Source organism: Urocitellus parryii, unplaced genomic scaffold (genome assembly GCF_045843805.1).
Source record: "Urocitellus parryii isolate mUroPar1 unplaced genomic scaffold, mUroPar1.hap1 Scaffold_48, whole genome shotgun sequence".
Taxonomy (NCBI): Eukaryota; Metazoa; Chordata; class Mammalia; order Rodentia; family Sciuridae; genus Urocitellus; species Urocitellus parryii.
Genome location: NW_027554049.1, coordinates 3036440 through 3055934, shown reverse-complemented (window position 1 = coordinate 3055934; position 19495 = coordinate 3036440). Strand labels below are relative to the sequence as shown.

Sequence of the window (19495 nt, the reverse complement as noted above, 5' to 3'; positions counted from 1 at the left end):
TTTACTCCTTTTATTTTAAACATTACACAAAACACCACTGATGTCTAATTCCATTATATTTCTCTCGCTCCCTGTCTCTCCTGCCCAGAAAACAAAACTAGGATTTAGAGGATAACGCTAAGGTTTATAAGTTAATTTTAAGTGCATAAATTGATTTAATTTGTTAACCAAAGGTAAGTTGACATATTAGAAAACACAAATGAAATGTCACTAAATTGGAATTCAAGTAATTATAGAGGTTTTACTCATACTTTCTTCCCTCTTTGGGTATTCCTTAGACTTTTCAAGTTTAATGGACTAATTTTAATATTGAAAAAATTTAAGTATTGAGAACTAGATAATTGCATTCAGCTTCTGTCCCCCTTCATATGAGGCCGTCATGGGACTACGAGGAGACAGCCAGGCTACTCTGATTGATCCTCAGCTTCATGATGGCTCCTGTATCTGTGAGCGTGTGGCCTCCATTGTAGACGTGTCCATGGACAGTGGGTCTCTGGTGCTGTCAGCCATCGGTGACCTCCCGGGCGGCTCTAGCCCTTCAGAGGACTCGTGCCTGCTGGAGCTGCAGGGCTCCGTGCGCTCCGTCGACTACGTGCTCTTCTGCTCCATCCAGCGCAGCCGCGCGGGCTACTGCCTCAGCCTGGACTGCGGCCTGCGAGGCCCCTTCGAGGACAGCCCCCTGCCTCGGCGGCCCCCACGGGCTGCCCGCTCCTATTCCTGCTCTGCCCCGGAGGCCCCACCCGCCCTGGGTGCCCCAACGACAGCCCGCAGCTGCCACCTGCTGGAGGGCTGGCCACCCTGGGTGGGACCCTGCTTCCCGGAGCTGAGACGACGGGTCCCCCGGGGAGGCAGCCGCCCAGCAGCGGCCCCTCCCACGCGAGCCCCCACTCGCCGCTTCAGCGGTAGCTCAGGTTCCCTCACCCCACCGGGGCACCGGCCTCCTCATCCGGCTCCCCCGCCACCGCTGCTGCTGCTGCCACGGTCCCACAGCGACCCGGGCATCACCACCTCCAGCTACACTGCTGACTTCAGGGACCTTTATACCAAAGTGCTTGAGGAAGAAGCTGCCTCTGTTTCCTCTGCAGACACAGGGCTCTGTTCTGAAGCCTGCCTCTTCCGCCTCGCCCGCTGCCCTTCCCCCAAGTTGCTGCGTGCCCGCTCAGCTGAGAAACGGCGCCCTGTGCCCACCTTCCAGAAGGTCCCCCTCCCCTCAGGCCCTGCACCTGCTCACTCTCTGGGAGACCTAAAAGGAAGCTGGCCAGGCCGGGGCCTGGTCACTCGTTTCCTCCAGATGTCCAGGAAATCCCCAGACCCCACGGGCACTGGAGCTCATGAACATAAGCAGGAGCCCATGGGGCCGGCCAGGCCGAGAAAGCCTCCACCTCCGCAGCTGTGGTGACCTGAGCTCTGGCTCCTCTCTGCGGCGCCTCCTGCCTGGCCGGAGGCTGGAGCGTGGGACGCGCCCCCACAGCCTCAGCCTCAACGGGGGCAGCAGGGAGACTGGGCTCTGACCTGGGTTTCCTGTTACACTGAACAGATCCAGATGAATACTGGGGCCACAGGTACCAGCTGGTCAGGACCAGCAGCCCCCAGCACCCTCTTGCATTGGCTGGCGCACACACACACACACAATAAAAAACCAAAAACCCGCTATATATCCCCAGAAGTGTCTCTTTCCTTCTGCCTTTGGGGCTCTGCTGCTTGCCTCTGCCCCTTTGGACTGGGAGAGCTTCTGTCCTGTGCTGCATGGGTATTCAGGCTGTCAGGGGGATGCCCCTGCTTACAGCATCGGAGGAGGAAAATTAATACACTCCCTCCAGCTCAAGAGTGACTGATTCTCAGGGGCACTCTGTCAGGGAAAAAATGTGTCCTGGGTGTTTAGGTGGAGGGGACTCTGTGCCTGTGTGATGGGGTGATGAGGTGGGCAACGAAGAGCCAGAAATCTAGGTGACCTCTCAGCTCTGCCACCTCTAGCTGCATGACCTTGGGCAAGTTACTTAACCTCAATTGCCTGATCCATAAGACATTGTGAAGATGAATGTTTGTAAAGCTCTTAACACACAAAGTAAGTCTTCAATAAAAAAAAAAAAAATTGACCTAGGATTCCTTGACTGACAAACAACAGCCCATTGAGAAAAACCAAAGCTCAGAGAATTAGAGGAATTAACCCAAGATCATTTAACTAATAGTTGACAAAACTAGGACTAAAGCCATGGCCAAATATTTCACCCAGCAAGTATTACAATGGAGTACATGTAAAATTGTAAAGAATGCAAAAGGGTTTAAAATGTAAAACAGCTATCCATAAGCAATAAAATTGCAGCATCAAAATTTTTGATTTGGGGCCGGGGTTGTGGCTCAGTGGTAGAGAGCTTGCCTCACATGTGTGAGGCATGGGATTTTATTCTCGGAGGGGTTGAAGGGGAAGGGAGGGGGCATGGGGTAATTAATGATGGTGGAATGTGATGATCATTACTATCCAAAGTACATGTGTGAAGACACAAATTGGTGTGAATATACTATGTATACAACCAGAGATATGAAAAATTGTGCTCTATATATGTAATTAGAAGTGTAATGCATTCTGCTGTCACATATGAATAAAAAAAAATTTTAAAAAATGAATAAAATAAAGGTCCATCAAAAACTGAATTTTTTAAATTTCTGATTTACTAAATTTCTGAAAATTAAAATATGCTTCAAGTAATTTGCTACAACCACATATATCTATAATACTCTCATGCACATATATGCATACATGTGTTCATGAATATATATGTGTGTGTGCACACACATGTATATACATATATTAAGGCAAGAGGAAAACAAATTCTTAAAACCTAACATCAAATCTGTAAAAGTATTTTCATATTGTTATTAGCAAAACAATTTATGTGAAATATGAATATATTTTAACATTAATGCTATTTTGAGAACAGCAGCTATAAATGCAAGGGTGTCTAGGACTTTCAAATGTCTCAAGATGGTTTTGACTTGCATTACAACCCATTTAACTCAGCTGCAGCATAACAGCATAACAGTCCACAACCTGACTCACAATGGAAAGTGATGATTGGAGAGGAACCTACTCCTTGAAACGGGTTGAGAGAACACCAGAGTTAGCAATGCAAAGGAAGAGAAGGAAGACCAGATGAAGGGGTAAGAATCATGAGGACCCTCTTAGATTTGTGAGAGGAGCATTAAATTGGAAAGGACTTAGGTTAAATAATGAGAAAATAGTCTTTAAATGTGAATTTTTTAAAGTCTAGGACCACAAACAATTACACAGGTTTCCATACAGTGCCAGTATGCTCACCAAGTATTGTCTCAGAGAGTTACAGAGTGAATGTAAGCAGTAACCAGTATTTGGACTAATTTCTATTTTATTCCAAAATTTAAGTTTTTTTTTCAGTATACCACCTGGTTAAGATTGTATAACTTGGCCAAATCTCACAGTAAACACAGATATATGGAAAGTACAAAATGGATATAACCTATGGTCCAGAATTCTGGCCCAGAAACACTTCACATATATTTTCCCATGAGAGCTCATAAAGCTTAAATGGTTTGTTATTATTATTTCTATTATTGTTATTACTATTATTATCATCACTGAGTCACATCCCCAGACATTTTCATTTTTGATTTTGAGACAGGGTCTCACTAAGTTACTTAGGTCTAGTTAAATAGCTGAGGCTGGCTTTGAACATGGGATCCTCCTGCATTACTCTCTCAAGCTGGGATTACAGGTGTGCACCACCATATCTGGCAAAAGTTTAAGTTTTTTGTTTTTTTAAAGAGAGAGATAGGGGGTAGATGAGAGAGAGAGAGAGAGAGAGAGAGAGAGAGAGAGAGAGAGAGAGAATTTTTTAATATTTATTTTTTCAGTTTTTGGTGGATACAACATCTTTATTATGTTTTTTTATGTGGTGCTGAGGATCTATCCCAGCACCCAATGCATGCCAGGCGAACTCGTTACCACTTGAGCCACATCCCCAGCCCAAAAAGTTTAAGTTTTTTTTTTTTTTATTTAAATGCCCCAAGGATTAAAGAATTATAGAGGTAAGAAAGACAAAAGAAATCACAAGTGAGGGTTTCTCTGCTAAGATCCACACAGTTGTAAGGGCTTTACAATGGTGGTGAATAATTGAAATGCTACATAGATTTATCTTGAGAAGTTTTCATATTTCTGGTGATCAAACTCATAGCATCCTGGTATTCTCAAAGGTGGTTTTTTTGAATTTTAGGAACTTGAGCCAGGCACGAGGGCACACACCTGTGAGACCTGGAGTTTGAGGTCAGCCTGGGAAACACAATGAATCCTGTGTCAATAATAATAATAAACAAAAAACATGATATAAAACAGTGTTTTCATAGATGAGAAATGGAACTGTAGAGCGCTAACATGACCATTAGACAGAACATCTGGGCAGTGAGGAAGGGTTTCTTGAACACTGGTTTCTTACTTGCTACTGCACCCTTTCACTCCTTCACTGATATCATGGTGCTATAGGAGTTACCCACAGTGTATGAGCTTGCAAAAGAAAGATGGAATTGACAGAGTGCTGTGCATCACTACGAGGAAATTGGAATTAGGCATCGTACACACTGCAGGCACCCCTCTCCCTCCCCATTTGCTTCTTAAGAGACTAATAAGAAAAGCTGTGTTTAATTTTACATAGTTCAATTTGTACAGAGAAAGAGTCTTTGCTGCTCTATAAATTATGGTACAAGGCTAACTGAGGCCATTTTCTAACAAAACTCAGTGACTTGGAACCTGCTAACCTCAGTAATATTAGATTATTTATTTGGTATATTTCTATTTTTTAATGTAAAAGTTTAATGTTATGAATTTTCCTCTTATAACCACCTTTATAGTGTCACAGAGATTTTGATATGTTGTAACATTATTCTTATTTACCTCTACATAGCTTTTAGTTTCACCCCTGATTTCTTCTGCTATACATTTATGATTTAATAGTGTATTTAGTCTCCCTATATCAGACTAGTATGTATTTTTTATCTTATCATCAATTATTAATTCCATTCCATTATGATCTTACAGAATGCTTGGTATCATCTCTATTTTCTTGTATTTGCTAAAAGTTGTGTTGTGGCATAAAATATGGTCTATTTTAGAAAACGTTTCATCTGCTTCTGAGAAGAATGTGAATTTGGTTGTTGATGGATGAAATATTCTATATATCTCTGTTAAGTCTAAATTATTAGTTGCATTTTTAATCTCTGTAGCGTCTTTATTTTTGTTTGGAATATCTGTCCTGTGATGAGTGAGGCATGTAAATGTCACCCAGTATTACTGTGTTGCAGTCTATTTGATTCTTGATATTGAGAAGGGCTTGTTGGATGTACATAGATGCTCCATTGTTTGGGGCACAAATATTTGTGATTGTAATTGCTTATTGTTATATGATTCCCTTAAGCAGTATGAAATGAATTTTTTTGTCTCGTGTGATTAACTTTGGCTTGAAGCCCGCTCTGCCTGATATGAGAATAGAAACTCTTCTTGTTTATGAGATCTATATAAATTATATATTTTCCCTCATCCTTTCACTTTTAGGCTGTGGATATCTTTTCCTATGAGGTGAGTCTCTTGGAGATAGCATATTGTTGGATGTTGCTTTTTAATACAATCTGCCACTATATGTCTATTGATTGATGAGGTTGGGCCATTTACATTCAATGTTATTGTTGAGAGATGATTTTATTTTGTCATTTTGATTTATTTCTAGTTTTTAAGTTGAAAAAGATTCTACTTTGATTGACTATTCTTCTAGTGTAGTTTGCCCTTTCCTGGTTTTCATTTTTATTTTTCATTTCTTCTTTATGAGATATTTTATTGAGATATTTTGTAGTGCAGGCCTTCTAGTTGTGAATTCTTTTAACTTTTGTTTATCATGGGAGATTTTTATTTCATCTTCAACTCTGAAGTTTAATTTTTCTGGGTATAGTATCCTTGTATCTATTTTCTAACAGAGCTTGATATATATTATTCCAAAATCTCCTAGCTTTTGGGGTTTGGGTTGAGGAAATCAGCTGGGATCGAGACTAGTTTACCTCTAAATGTGAGGTTTTTATCTAGCAGCTTTCACAATTCTATTCTTATTATTTATATTAGGCATCCTCATGATACTGTGCCTTGGTGTGGGGCTGTTGTAAGTTTGTATAGTTGAAGGCCTGTGTGCCTCTGTATTTGATTTGCCATTTCATTCTTAAGTTTTGAAATTTTTTCTTATATTATTTTATTGAAAAGACTGTTCATTCCTTTAGTTTGTATTTCAGAGCCTTCATCTATCCTGATGAATCTTAAATATTGCCTTTTAATGTTATCTCATATTTCTTGAAAATTCTTTTCATGGCCTCTTTACGTGTTTTCTCCACAAACAACTTTATTTTCAAGATTTTACTCTTTGACTTCGTTTCCTAAAACTCTGTCTTCTGAGTAGTCTAGTCTATTGGTGATGTTTTCCATTGAATTTTTAATTTGATTTATTGACTCCTTCATTTCAAGGATTTCTGATGATTCTTTTTCAGAATACCTATCTCATTGCTAAGTGATCTTTCACTTTTTATATTTTATCTTTGATTTCACTGCTTTTATTATCTTTTACCTTGTAGATCAGTTTAACTATGAAATTTTAAATTCATTTTCTGACATTTCCTCCACTCTGTTAGCAATGGAGACTGTTATTGAGGCATTTGGGTTGTTATTTTTTTCATATTGTTTCAGTGTCTATCCATCTATTACTATGGATCTGAATCAGCAGAGTTTTTACCCTTTGACCATGTAGTATCCCTATAGATTACCAGTACTTCACACATTAGGGGGAAAAAATAATACCAACACCCAACACAAACAATATACAGCATTAAACTAAATACTTAGTTTCTATAGAAACATCCACAATAAACAGACATGGTAGGATCATCAATTGCCAACAGTAAAAACAGTAAGTAATCATGTGTTCTATCTGGCATAAATTCAAACAATAGATATCAGCTTTAACTTCCACAGCAATAATAATTGCTATAACATTAGTGGTGGGGGCCACTTAGTGTTAAAGGATGTTAAGAATAGAGTTTATTGAAAAGTAGGAAGAGATAGGTAGAAAGAGTTTGCTATTTTAAAAGGAGAATAGGGAGAATGGAGAAAAAAATAAGGTATGAAGTTTATGAGGGAGGAGAAAAATAGATGTAAAAAAATTAAAGGAAGAGTGAAATAGAGGGTAATAAAATTTAGCTGTTAGGAAAAGAAAGGAGAGACACAGAAATAATAGAAACAGACAACTAAAAACAATATCAAACAAATCCAAATACACTAATCAAAAACCCTAACCCTGAAATGACAGAGCAAGGCAAAATAACTACCTTCAAAAAATGATAGAAATGAGAAAAAAAATATATAAATGTCCATAAAACATTCAGCACACATAATTAATTAATTCACTTTAAAAGGGGGTAAAAAGAAAAAAAGAGAGATTCTTGATGAAAAAGTTAGGAATTGTTTCCATTAGAATTAGAATTAACAGTCAATGAGGATATATATTCAGCATGTAGGCCCACCTGTCTTTCTTTCTGTTGTTCTTGAATTATGTACCTAGCACAAATGTAGGGGCTGCAGGCTATCGAACTCATAACCTTTTTATGTTGCTCGCCAAATTGCCAGTTGAAGCTCAACAATTCTCAGCTTCTCTTCTGGCAGGATAAGATAAGGTGGGGTGGGAAGTACTTTCAGCTTCACTCCCAGGGTGTAATGCTCCAGAATTCTATGGAAGGAGTTCTCAGAGGGTCAAGTTCCCAAAGGCCAAGCTTAGGTCTAGTCCTGTCCCAGGTGCTTTGTAGAGTGGTGCCTAGTATGGAGGTATTAAATCAGTGCACGTCTAAACCCCAGCAGTTGCCAATCTATACTGGGAGACTATATTCCAGGAGTCTCTCCAGGTTTACTTGTAGGGAAGGGAAGCCAATCCTTCACCACTTCTATTGTTTGCTGATACCAACTTTCCAGTCTTCCCAGGCTTAGTTCCTGAGCATAGCTGCTAGTTTAAATTTCCAGCCTGCTTTATCTGGTCCTACAAGCTGCCACATTCAAAGCAGGGTGAGAGCCAGGCTTTCCTTTGCTTTTCTGACTTGTAAATTCTCACGGGTAAAATACTTTCTGGTGCTTGTTTTCCTGTCTGTTAGGGACAGTCTAGATCATGCTATAGATGTCTGCCAGGTCCATGTATTGGACCCTGCTTGGATATCTCAGAACTTGGTTCCTGGTTCTCAGTTCCTGCAACCACTACTGCTGTGTATCCTCAAAATGGCTCCTGCCTCAGCTCTATGGAGACAATTGGGAAACATAAGGTGTCTTCCATGCACTAGTACATTGTGCAGTTCAGCCTCTGGATTAGCCTAGGGCAGGCTGCCCCTCCAATCTCAGGATTTTCCACACTAAGACTGTCCACTGTATTAGCATTTCCACTCCTTCTGTGCTAATGCCACTGCAGCTGATAGCATGTTGTCCCTCTTTCTAATTTACTGTATCCCAAATTTCTAAGTCTCTAAGGCATTCTGGATGTCCAATATTGAGTAATCTCTCTTTTACCCGCCTCAAAAAGAAGCAGTATTTCAGCTGATTGAGTCCCAGGTCACCCAGCTACAAAAAACACAGCTTCCTTTTAGTCCACCATCTTGTGGTTCCTCTCTATAGAAATGAATTCACTGATTCTAAATTTTCTTTTTCTTATTTTTGCAATAATGGGGATTGAGCATATAGGGCAAAAGGGTGCACCTAGGGGTGTTTTACCACTAAGTTTGAACCACTTCCTGAGATGGCTTTTCTTTTTTTCTTTTATTCCTCCTTCCTTCTCTCTCTCTCCCTCCCTCCCTCCTTCTCTTTCTTTCTTTCCTTCCTTCCTTCCTTTATTTCCTTGTTTCTCTCTTTCTTTTTATTTCTTTACTGAATCCTAGTGACTGGGATGATGTGTGTGTGTGTGTGTGTGTGTGTGTGTGTGTGTAGTGTATATAATTTAACTTTTTGGAAATTGTAAACTATTTTTTCTAAGTGGTTATACCATTTACATTCCTGTTATATGTCTACTTTTCATGCCAAACCAAAGATCCTGAGTCTCTATACTCAACCTTGACATTTGTACTGAATAAAAATTTGTCTACCCTATTTTCAATTCCTGGAAAAGCATCACTTTAAAACAACAACAACAAACAAAACAAAAAAACAAATACAATTGGTGGTTGAAATGCTACAGAACTTTGAAATATCTTCTTTTGTAATTCCATCTCCTCCTTGATGTTTTCTTTGCTTCACATGAAACTCATCTCTCCAACATGAGAGATTTTCCAAGATGCATATTTCCCTCTTGTTAGATGTTTTATTTTACTCAGGCTCATGATAGCATTATTTTTAAAAATTCAGAATACAGTTTGTCCTCTCTCATTTACTCCTTAAAGGATTCAGAAGCTCAAATGGACCTTAGAAACCACTTAGTTCAACCACTTTCATTTACACAATAAAGAGCAGGAGTACAGAGAGACATATTAACATGCCCAGACATACAGACTTATGGTATAGTATGATTAGAATATAAGACACCAGACTTATCCTGTGTTTTTATATTGACTTATTCCATTATCATCTCTTTTTAGCTTTTCTATTATTTTGAGAACATCAATTCACATCAATGTCAATGACTTCAGTCCTGACCTTCATGACATTTCCTTTTTTCTTTTATTTTTCACATTCATTATATCTGATGTGCAATTTAAGACAAAAATAAAAAGACATTGGCTTTCTGTTATAGGGGATTAGAATAGTTAACATATTTTCATGCTTATTTAGTCATTTCAAACAGACTTATTTTCATCCTATTAGACCTTTTTAAATGAAACTCTCAATAATTACCTTATTAAAGTTTAGTCTCTTAACAAGTTTCCCTACAAATCATTGAGAAGATATTTCTGAGGTGACATATGGAAAGATAGTGGAATTTGGAGCCAAAATAGCAGAGAGCTTATTATCCAGCTCTATCATTTATAGGCCAGGTGATCTTTGACCAGTTACTTAACATATTGGTGAATCAGTGGCCTTAATACCAAACTTGGCAAGTTGTTTTGAGTAGTAAACTTCTACCATGATAAATAGTTATATTTTTGATGTTCAAAAAAATGTCTGAGTCTACTTTTTTTTGTAGTACACTGACCTATTCGTAGGGGAGATGGTTGTATATTATAATAAGTTTTCAAAGCTGTTTATAATAATTTGCATATAGCTATAAGTTTAGAAATGAAATTTTTTAAAAATTGTTTTTCCGTCAGAAAGCTTGACATTTTAAAGATTTCTGTCCCAACTAAAGCTATGGTTCTGCATTATTTTAAGAGTAATTATAAATATTTACCCAAAATATGGAAATAGCACAAAGCTACTATTTCATGTTTATCTATGTCACATGCAGGCACTAATAGACCAATCAAAGATTTCAAAGATATATGTGTATATGTAAAGAGAGTGGGGGGGGGAGAAAATGTTTGCTAAATTTGACATAAAACCAAGGGTTTTCTTACTTAATAGATGATGAACATTTGACTTGCTTCTCAGTATTGATTAGGGCCCTGTACATTGATTCTGTAAAATAAGGCTGTAATTTATTATACATTTACAAGTTTGTTAAATTGCAAATATTTTGGGTTTAAAATAAAAATTATTTTTATATAGGAGAAAAGATAGCTCCACCATTTATATTATAAATTACATGTAGGATAATGTTTTGAATTTAACTCAGCAAATGTATTTATATATTTTTCTTTTGGCTGACTGCATAAATCTGCAGCAATGTTCTTTGAAGAAACATTACCATCTTTCTGACTTCCTCAAAATACTAGAATTTTGAAATGTGCTTAATAACTGTTGGCATGAAATCCATCTTTTTAATATTTTAAAATTTGACAGAGTACGACTTTATGTTGTTATTTCTGTTCTAAGAAGAATCCTTTGAATATTCTCCTCTGTATAAGATTGCATGTAGTAGGAAAGGGGACCCAAACATTCTAGCAAAACAGTAAAATTGACTGCTTTTAGTGAGTTGTAGGGGTTAACTGGCAATGTCTGTCCACTTCATGTCACTGGTGAGGGAGACACAATATCTACATTGTGACAAAGGAGTCTTAAAAAGTAAATTGTAAGTTCTAGATTTCAATTTCTCTCTGAACTTGTATTTTAATAAAGTCTCTGATCCCATGGCTTAAAGTCTGCCAGGTTTCAAAATGCTGGCAGAAAGAAGATCAAGGTCATCCAAGTGAAACCAAGGTCATCCAAGTGGAATAGTCTGGGCAGATGAATCAGACTCACTTCCAGGGCTGAATAATTATGGAGAAAGAAATGGTCAACAACATAATATTGGATACGGCTAAGGCTATCTGTTCTCCCAACTAATCTGGTCTGGAGGGAGTTCTGTGGGAATAGTCACTGTGTACACAAAATCAAATAAAAACAGCGACCTGGGAAACCAGAGGGAGAGAGTTCTGGATGTCCTCCAACTTAGCACTGCTTCAGATTGCGAGGAGACGGAGAACCATGTGGTCACCTTCTTCCAAAACTGGAGAGTCTCCTCTGTGACTCTAGAGGAGCTCCTAGAGTAGGGGACAATGAGGATCTCCAGACTATGGGGAGTCTCTTTAGGACTGTGAGATTGTTACCAGTCATAGAAACAGCAGCAGCAAGAAAGAAGGACTACCACTAGACAGCTCAAATTCCCCAAATCTCATGCCCTGGGTTGTTCTCAGGCAGACTGGCCTCTATGGACTAAATAAGTTGTAGGATTTATATTTGGAGAAAGGAAACCATGTCAAAAGAGAATATTTTCTGCTAACCTGAGGTATGTGAAGGAAAGGGTATATTATCAGAAAAAAAGTGTGAAATTTATGTATCTTTAACTGAAGTTTAAAATTGTAATTCTTCATTATAATTGTTATAGATAGAATTTTGTCCACCAGATTAATTAGAATTCTCCTCCAAATTAATCTATTTAAGTCCTAGTGTCTGAGAATGTCAAAATCCTGCCCCTATTACTTTATTTAGAGTTCAGGTCTTCACAGAAGTCATCAAATTAAAGTGAGGTTTGGGTGAATTTTATTTTAAAGATTTGGTAAAATCTGTTCTTGGACATATACACAGAAATAATATCATGTAAATATGAAGATAGCAATCACAAGCCATGGATAGAGATATGAAACAAATTCACTCACAGAATTCGTAAGACAAGAACCTTGCCAACACTTCCATTTCTGACCTCTAGCATCCAGGAACCACATGATAAATATCTATGGTATAAATCATTCACTTTCTGTGCTTTGTTACAACAGCCCTAGTAAACTAATACATGAAATTTTATTTAAGCAAATTAGTTATCTAGACCTATAAGGAGACATAAATTCATAAGTACTGTGAGTAATATTAATGGATTTTATAATACCATAAATATATTAAATCATATATGTACAAATGTTCACTTAAATTCCTCTTCTAAGAGGACAGAAATCGTTCAAACCAATAATGTATTCACAATCAAACCATTTTAGAATCTAATTTTAGTTATTATTGGCATCAACTTTCTGCTTCTCTTGTTATACACCAGTACTTATACTGCAAGCAGCAGGGTGAACAAATGCCCAAGGTTGGCCAATTATTGTGTTCCCTGCTCTTAGCACCATGATTCATTTGTTCAAGAAATATCTTCAAAGATGTATGTTTCTATTGCCTTCCAAGAAGCTTCTCCCCCACAAATTTTATTAATTTTGTTTATATATTTGAGATGGTCTCTCATTCTGTTTCCCAGGATGGCTGTAGATACTGGGCTCAAGTGACTCTCTGCCTCAACCTTAGTAGCTGGTACTACAAGTGAATGCCACCACACCCAGTTTTATTAATTTATTTTAAATCATGTTTCTGTAACTTGTCACTAAAATGATAAAGTCTTGATCAATACACACTTTGAAAAACTGACTTCAGATTAATACCTCTAATTAATAATCATAGGTTTTATAGCCAGAATATCTAATCTTTTCAAATTTGGAATCAGGATGACACATTCAGGATGTTACAGGATAGGAAACAGAATTAGAGTCCAGGCCTTGTCACTGATAACAGATAAATCAGCTACTGAAGCTAAAAAGAGCAATCTAACACTTGGATTCTCCTGATGATATCTCTGAGAAATATCAAATCTATATGTCAGGTCTACTTCACATTATTTCTTCCCATCATCATTAACAATAAACAATGCTTAATTCTAAGAATTTCAAATTATAGAAATAGTATTACTATTTGACAACAAACGTGACGTGTCTATAAAGTAATGAATTTGTTTTTGTATGAAGATTATAAATAGATTTTATTAAGATCAATACCTTCAACAATGTCCCATCTTCTTAGTTGGATGGTTGACAAATTACTAAAGGAATAATAATTAATATAAGTAATTATAATGATAAAAATACTTACATAATAACATTATTTCCTTAGTACTGATTAACAATATTGACATATAATATTCCTGACCTGAGTCTTCAGTTGTACCAAGATATATAACTTTTGGTCTGAGAATTTTTAAAAAATGTTCAGAAACCTACCTCTTGTATTAAATAGAACAGTGTGGGTGTCACGAGATAATCACCATAGAACAATTGTTCTTTTAGTCTAAATCTAGAATATCTATTCCTGTGTAGAAAAAAATAATATCTAAGACTGAAGTCTCACACCAGACTGGTGGTTGGTTCAATGAACACAAACCAAAGTTAGCTTTCAGGAACTGGGTAAACTAACAAGTCCTTTATCATACACCCCGCCATGTGAAAAAGCAGGTACGAATACCACCTTATTAGATTAGATCATTTTAATCAGATAAAATTAAAATAAATTATATATTTAAAAGAAGGCAATGCTACTTGGGGCAATTAATAATTCATAATACCTTGATTTCTCAGCTACAGCCATCATTGACCTTTACCCCCAGCTATTTTATGATAGAGCTCTTTAAAATACATCCCTGGTTAAAGTAGCTATTATGAACCAGGCATATGTCAAAGTACTTTACCTGTATGTTTGTGCCAGAGACTGTTGGTTGTCCCTAAAACCTATATTTTGTTTCCTATACAGTAATGGAATTCCCAGGTTTTTGTTTGACTCATACCTGGCCATTGCAGAATGAATATTTTACTTCAAAATTCTAATTAATAAGGTGTTCATTGATACCATGGTATAATTCTCAAGCTTGCCTTTAAAGGAGAGGCATCTTTGTGTTAGCTCAAGTGCTGTTGGATTTATGTACTAGTTAGCAATAAATGTGGAAGTTGGAACAAGAGATCAAAACAACCAGGACTTATGGCCATTATTGAAAATGAGGACATCATAGTAGCTTGAAATTTCATGTGAGGAATAAATTGCTATCCATGTTGAGATGTCAGAATTTTGAGCATCTCTTGGGTGTAGATATACTTATCTTCTCTGATCCAGTATGATTCTGTGGACTTACAGCCCTTCTCTCCTCAAAATGCATACTTATGTGAATTTTCCTTCAATCTTAAAGCTTTCCCCTACATATCTAATTCTACCATTCACACTTTGATCTGAGGTTATCATTGCTATAATGAACTTGTAGATTACTTCTTCCAAACTATGAACATGTTGATATCTTCCCACTCATTGTGTTTTTGTCAATTTTTATCAGTTTTTTGTAGTTTTCAGTGTATACATCCATCATCTCCTTAATTAAATTTACTCCCAAGTATTTTTTTTTTTTTATTTTTAAATGCTACCATTTTGTTGTTCTGGTTTTAAACTCAGAGCATAAGCTAAACAAGTGCCCTACCACTGAGCAACACTCCTAACCTCTTGATTGTGTTCTTAATTTTATTTTCAGTCAGTTTGTTATTAGTATATGCAAAAGTTACTAACTCCTATGTGGATTATGTAACCTGTTACTTCAGTAAATTTGTTTGCCAGTTCTAAAAGTTTTCTGGTGATATTTTTAAGAATTTCTACATATAAGATCATGTTATCAGAAAACAGACACCATTTCATCTCCTTTTTTTTTCATAGGTGCCCTTTCTTTCTTTTTCTTCCATAAGTCATATGGCTAGAATTTCAGTACTTCATTGAATAACACTGGTGAGAATGTTAAAATATCTGTGCTACACCCAACAACATGCCAATTGACAGCAAATGACAGCAATTCTTATCAAAATGCCAATGGTATTTTTTTAGATAACTAGAAAAAATCTTAAAATTTGCATAAAAGTATAACACACACACATCAGAATAGCTGATTACTGAAGTAATCTTGAGAAGAAAAAAAAAAACAAAAACAAAAAACAAGACTACTTAATTTCAAAATATACCACAAGGCTATAGTGAGGGTATACTAGTTAGAACAACATAATATTTCCATAAAAACAGATACAGAGACAAATGGAAAAAAACAGGGAACCTAGAATTAAACCCATACATCTAGAGCCAAATGATATTTCAGAAAGTTCCTAACAATGCTCTTTAAAAAAAACCAGTCTTTTCTATAAGTGGTGCTGCTAAAATGGGTCATCCACATGCAGACGAATGAACATCTATATCATACCAGCTACAAAAATCAACTCAAAACAGATTAAATACTTAAATGTAAGAAATCAAATTACTGAAAAAAAATGTGAGGGAAGTGCTTCAGGACATTAGAATGGGCAAGGATATTTTCGAATAAAACTCTGAAAGCATAGCAAAGTAAAGAAAAAAATAGACAATGGGATTATATCAAACTAAAAAGCTTCAAAACAGAAAAAGAAGTAATCAACTGATTGAGGATATAATCTGTAGAAAGAAGAAATATTTGCAAACCATCTGTTTGACAGAAATTAAAAATTCAGAACATATAAGAAACTCAAGCAACTCAATAATAAACAAGTAAATGAATGTAATTTTAAAATGGTCTATAGGTCTAAATAGATATTTTTCAAAGGAAGACATACAAATGACCAATTGGTATATAAAAAAAATGTTCAACATCATTAATCATCCAAAAATTCAAATGAAAACTACAATGACATATGACCACTTTTTATTGTCAAAAAGACAAATAATAGCAAGTATTGGGGAGAATGTGGAGAAAAGGGAACACTTGCAAATAATTGATTAAAGTGTAAATTAATATAGACCTATGGAAACTAGTATGGAGATTTATCAAATAATTAAAAATAAACTACTAAATGGTCCAGTAATTGCACTATTTGTATATATCCAAAGGAAATCAAAGAAGTGTTTGGAAGAGACATCTGTACTCCCAAGGTTACAGCAACATTATTCACAATAATCAGAAAATTAAAACAAACTAATTGCCCATTAACTAATGAATAGACTAAAAATGTAGAACACATACAAAATGAAAACTATTCATCTATAAAAATGAAGAAATCCTATCATTTGTGAGAGCATTCGTAGAATTTCATGTATTATCTTAAGCCAGGCAGAGAAAAGCAAGTACCACATAATCTTCTTCTTATGTGGAAGCTTAAAAGATTGATTTCAACAAGTTGGAACATAGAATAGTGGTTACCAGAGGCTGAGGAGAGTATCGTGGAGAGATAGATTAGATGGGAGAGAGAACGAAAGGGAGAGACAAGAGAAAGAAATTATGGTGTATTCTTATATAGCAGAGTGACTATAAATAATAATAATGTTCTGTATATTTTTAAAAGGCTAGCAAAAGTTTTTGGAAATGTTTTCACCATAAATAGTAAATTTTTGAGTTGATATATATGTTTAACCTGATTTGAACATTGAACATATATACATATATTAAAACATCACATAGAATTCCAAAACATATGTAAAATGTTTTATGTATCAGTTAAACGAAGAGAAACTATCAAGAGAAAAAAAAAATTCCACTGTCATTTTTCAAGAAAACATAAAAAAGTTTCCTAAAATGTATGTAGAACCACAAAAGATCTTAAATAGCCAAAAACTCATAAGTAGAAAGAACAAAATTGGAGGCATCATACTCCCTGATTTCAAAATGTATTTAAAATTCATTGTAATCAGAACAGCAAGGTACTGACATAAAGAGAGACACATCAAGCAATGGAACACAAAAGAAAACCCAGAAAGAATATTTATGATGGTTTCACTTTTTAAAAAATGACAAGAACAAATAGTGGTGAAAGGACAGCATTTTCAAACAATGTTAGTGGAAATCTGACTTTCCACATGCGGAAGAATGAAATTGAATTTTCATCTCACATCATATATAAAAATCAGGTGAATATAGGGGAAAAAAGATTTAGCATAAAACTTGGAACTGTAAGCTACTAGAAGAGAACCTCAGGGAAAATCTCTATGACCTTGATCTGGGCAATAATTTCTCAAGTTTGACAATGAAAGGGTGGGAAGCAAAAGTAAAAAACATGGGTTGAATCACACTGAACAACTTCTACACAGCCCAAGGAACCAATTTACTGAATAAAGATGTAAGCATGGGTTGAGAAAATGTATTTTTAAACTATATATCTAATAGAGGCTAACATCCAAAATTTATAAGAAATTCAAACAACACAGTAGCATTTAAAAACACTCATTTATAATCATTAGGAAAAAATTAAAGCCACAATGCAATATTAGCTTACATTTGCTAAATTGATTATTATAAAAAATACAAACATGATAACAATGTTTGCAACATTGTAGAAAAAAGAGAAGTTTTCTGTTTGTTTTTCTTTCTTTTTTTTTTCTTTTTTGGTACCATTTATAAAACCCAAGGGCATTTTATTACTGAGCCACATCCCAGCCCTTTTACTCTTTATTTGGAGATAGGGTCTCACTAGATTGCTTATAGCCTTGCTAAGTTGCTAAGTCTGGTTTTGAACTCATGGTTTTTCTGCCTCAGCTTCCAAAGCTGCTGGGACTACAGGAATGTGCCACCATGCCTGGTGAAAATGGAACTCTCACTGTTATTGGCAACATAAGTTTGTATAATCATTTTGGAAAATAGCATGGAGGTTTCTCAAAATGCTAAATCTATAATTACAATATGATCTGGCATTTCCACTTTTGGGTATATATCCAAAAGAAATGAAATCATATGTTATGATATTTATGTACTCCCATATTTATTGCATCATTCACAATAGCTAAGTTGTAGAATCCACTATGTGTACATCAACAGATGAATGAGTAAACAAAAAAATATTGTGCATGTACATACACATACATACACGCACACATATATACACATACACATATAATGGAGTACGACACATTTTTGTAAAATAAGAAAATTCTGTAATTTGTAGCAATATGGATGAAACTGGAAATATTTCACTTAGTGAAATAATTAATTACAATCACAGAAAGATAAATGTGAGGTGATCTCACTGAGATGTAGAATTAAAAAGTATATCTTATAGAAAAAGGAAATATAATGATGGTTATGAGGGTAGAGGGAAAGGAGGAAATGATGAAAGAGGACATTCTGATCAATGAGTACAAGTTTCAGGTAGATTTAGGAATAAGTTTTAGTGGTCTACTGTACTGCATGAGGACCACAGTTAGTAATAATGCATTAAATATTTCAAAGTTAGAATATGCATTTAATTTTTTCATCTCAAAAGAATATGTTAGTGAGATGATGAATATACTAATTAGCTTGAATGAATATTCTATATTGTATGCATAGATAAAAGTTCACATTATAACCCATAAATATGCACAATTTTTGTCAATTAAAATATAAATAAATAAATCATTGACATATAGATGGCTTTTCCAATAATACAATTTTTATTTCAAAAATTAATCCTGACCACCCTTAATTTTCAATCCTTGAGAGTGGATACCACATAAAACAACTCACAGAAAAATAGCATATATGTATATACTAACTAAAAATTAAAAATTCTAAAAATATTATATATATTAAAATGTATTTATTTATAAAGAGAATATATGCATCCTTAAATATACATGTTTCTTTTATGTGAAGCAGACTTTTTCAGTTTTATATAAAGCTAATTTTTTCAGTAAATGAAATAATAAACCAAATTGCTCAGTTAATTCTAGTGTCAAGAAATAGTGCTATAGTTTGAATCTTAAATGTCTCCCAAAGGAACATGTGTTAAGGACATGATCTCCAAGATGATACTGTTGTGAAGTGGTGAAATCCTTAAGGGGGTTCTATTGGGTGGTCTTCATGTCATTGGATGCATATCCTTGAAGGGGCAGTGGAACCTTGCCTCTTCCTCCTTCTCTGCTGCTTCCCAGTTGTGATGTGAGCAATTTTTTCTCCCCCCATAATGTGCTGACTCACCACAGGCTCAGCAATCGGTCACTTGGTCATAGGCAGGAACCTCTGAAACCCATAAGCAAAATAATTTATGATTTAATTACTTCAGGTATTTTCGTGATGGAAAGCTTCTTAGAAACAAAATATTCTATGGATAGTTT

General features: G+C 35.7%; 1 pseudogene; it reads left to right on the top strand.

Annotated features, from left to right (window-relative positions):
• Window positions 1–361: 361 nt before the first annotated feature.
• On the top strand, window positions 362–2064 carry LOC144252594 (protein ENTREP3 pseudogene; annotated as a pseudogene).
• The last annotated feature ends 17431 nt before the right edge of the window (window positions 2065–19495 follow it).